This window comes from Eptesicus fuscus, chromosome 4 (assembly GCF_027574615.1).
Source record: "Eptesicus fuscus isolate TK198812 chromosome 4, DD_ASM_mEF_20220401, whole genome shotgun sequence".
In the NCBI taxonomy this organism is placed as follows: Eukaryota; Metazoa; Chordata; class Mammalia; order Chiroptera; family Vespertilionidae; genus Eptesicus; species Eptesicus fuscus.
This window is the reverse complement of record NC_072476.1, coordinates 6169232-6172319: the sequence shown is the minus strand read 5'-3', so window position 1 is coordinate 6172319 and position 3088 is coordinate 6169232. Positions and strand designations below refer to the sequence as shown.

Here is a 3088-nt window from a genome sequence, read left to right as displayed (position 1 = left end):
TAATCTTTTTTTTTTTTTTTTTTTTACAGAGCATCTGAAATCCTTTATTGGAAGACCACTGCTGTTTACCAGATAGAAGACTCCACAGCTGACCGAGGGAACAGAGCCCACAGTGACTGGAGCAGGCCCTCGGCTGGGGACCCTCCCCCTCTCCTGTGAATCAGCCTAACCACCTCTGCCCTCCCTGGACCCCGGGGCCTTTGGCATGATGCTGATGGGGGAGCTGGAGGCAGTGAAGGCCCTGGACTCAAAGCAAGACTTGGATGAGTGCTGGGGGGAGGGGCATGGGGGCGGGTCTCCCAGGCTGGAGGGTGGGGGAAAGGGAAGGACACTAGCGGGGAGGGCAATGACATCTACTTTCATTTTCTGAAAAGTGGGCACAGAAGCCTACAGGCAGGTGGGCGGCAGCTGGGGAGAATCACGCACTGACATCCTTCTCATCTGGCTGACAGCTTCCGGCAAAGAGTCCCGGGCCTGCCCGCGCCCCCTCCTTGGCCTCGCTGGACTTGGAGTTGGGGGCCCAGAGCCTGAGTGGATGCAGCACTGTGTGTGGTGCTTCACATCTCGCTGATGGCATCTTGGAGCATCTGCACGGCCTTCACATCAAAGCACTTCTGGAGTTCCTCGGGGAGAGACTCGTCGACTTCCACGGGGTCCAGGCCACCCGGGCCACGCCGCTTCTTGCATCCCTCCTCCTCGTACTCCTCCATGGCCTTCTCGATGCGTGCGTGGCGTGGCCCGCACATGCTCCCTGAGGGCCTCCAGCTCATCGCTGCAGCCCTCCAGGTACCGGCGGCCGCTGTCTGGATCTTGGTGAAGCACTGCCGGAAGCGGGCAGGGCTCCACCTGCAGGCCTTGGCCAGCTCCAGGACGACCTGCATGACAATGGTCTGGCGTGCCGCCTGCCCCATGTGGCACTGCTCTCCACCTCTAGGTCAACGCACCGGATGACCAGGTGGTTGGCGTCTCCTCGCACACCAGGGGGGCGTTGTCTGAGGTGCTTCTGACGGCCATCCCAGCGGAGGAGGTGCCCAAGTGCTCTATCTGTTCCTCAGACTTCTCCCAAAGGTTGTGGGTCCTGTCCCCTCGCCTCTTCTGACTCCTGCACCTGCCCAGGCTTGGTGCTGACCATGCTCCCGCTGAGGCCATCTTTGCTGAGCGTGCCCACGTTCCAGGGCATGCTCTTCTCCTTGTGCAGAAGCTCCAGCTTCTGCTCCCAGCTCTGCTCCTCCTTAATCTTCAAAAGAAAAAAAAGACAAAAAATCCACACCTGAGGATAGGTTTTTGATGACTTTTAGAGAGAGAGGAAGGGAGAAAGAGAAACAATGATGTGAGAGAGAAACTTCGATCGGTTGCCTCCCATACGTATCCCAACCGGGGATCAACCCCACAACCCAGGTATGTGCCTTGACTGGGAATTGAACCCACAACCTTTCTTTGGCGCACAGGCCGACGCTCCAGCCAACAGCGCACCGGGCCAGGCTCCCTCGAACTCTCTGAGGAGCCTCCCCGCCCTCTCCCGGGCGCTGCACAGTTCCATTCCCACCCGCAGGCACTCCCCGCCCCACGCACCCGCACGCGGAATCCTCGAGCTTTTCTCTGGTGCTGCTTTCCCTCAGGACACCCTCTGCTGGGGGTCCATCTCCTCAGTACGCGTAGTTGTTAAAATGCCACTTCCTGCCCGGCTGGTGTGGCTCAGTGGTTGAGTGTTGACCTATGAACCAGGAGGTCAAGGTTCAATTCCTGGTCAGAGTACGTGCCTGGGTTGCAAGCTTGATCCCCAGTGTGGGGTGTGCAGGAGGCAGCCCATCAATGATTCTCTCTCATCATTGATGTTTTTATGCCTCTCTCTCCCTCCCTCTCTGAAATCATATATATATATATATTTTAAAAGTCACTTCCTAAGAGACACTCTCCTGACCACCTTAGGTTGCCAGCCCCTGCCCCGCTCTCCCCCGCATCACTCCAGCTCCCCTTGCTGGAGCCGTCCCACTCAGAATGGCCGGCACTACTCCTGGGATGGCCTGTGGATCCCGTGTCCTCCACTAGCCGGAGCGGGGGAAGTGCTCTGGGCTTTGAGAACCATTCAGTGCAGTCACGGTGCCCACGCCTCAGTGCCATTGTGGTGTCCACGCCTCAGTGACCTCGTGGCCCAGTGTCCTCGTGGCCCAGTGCCCTCGCAGTGCCGCGCCTCTGCGGCTGTACTGCAGGAGCAGCCACACACACTGTAAGTGAATGTGCATGGCTGTTTCCAACAAAACTTTATTTTCAAAAACAGACCATGGCACAGGCTCTCATTAGCTGATCCTGGCCCTGGAGCCAGAGGTCCTGGTGGGCAGTGAACTCTGCTTTATCCATTGCTGCACCCTCAGCTCTTAGCATGGCGACTGGCATGTAGTAGAGCTCCTCCAAGCCCATGTCCAGGGATGTGGACTTGGCTGTAAGCTCAATATTGAGGGGGAATGTGGGCATGCAGGGACTCAGGCCGCCCAAGCTTAGAGATATTGGGTGTGGCAACGGGACATGCTCATTCCCAACCGAGCTCCCTGCCTTCCTCGACTCAGGAGACTGCTGAGCAGAAATCTTGACCTTCGTAGACAATCTCCACTTTGGGATGGCCACGTACACAGTGCTGGGTGCGGGTACCCGAGTGGACTGCTGTTGAGCTGGGCTTCTGAGAAAGCATTTGCTTTCCCGAGGAAAAGGAACAGACTCGGTCGTGCATCCTTGACTCTGTCCCTCTGACTGGGTGCAGATGTGATGCCAGGAGGGGCAGGACAGAGGGCGGCCCCGTGTCACCGAGAGAGTCTACCCCAGTGTCCAGAGCTCGGGGCTGCTGGCTATTTAAGGCAACTCGAGCCTTCACTTGGTTAGTCCCTGGGAGTGAGGTTTGCTTTTGCTTGGAGCTGAACACGTCCTCACCGCTGCGCTTGGTAACTGCTCTGCCAGCGGCCCATCCCCTGCCCTCTGTCCTCCCTGGCCATCTCAACAACTCTTTCCTCTAATTGCCCCTGTCCTTTCCTCTCTGTGCAAATTCCCAGCAGAATTTGGGAAGAAATAACTAGAAAAGTTCTTGGTCTTGGGAGAC

At 57.6% G+C, this 3088-nt stretch overlaps 1 pseudogene; it reads right to left on the bottom strand.

The window, feature by feature from the left end:
* Window positions 1-418: 418 nt before the first annotated feature.
* On the bottom strand, window positions 419-2472 carry LOC103296310 (hsp90 co-chaperone Cdc37-like; annotated as a pseudogene).
* Between the last annotated feature and the right edge of the window lie 616 nt (window positions 2473-3088).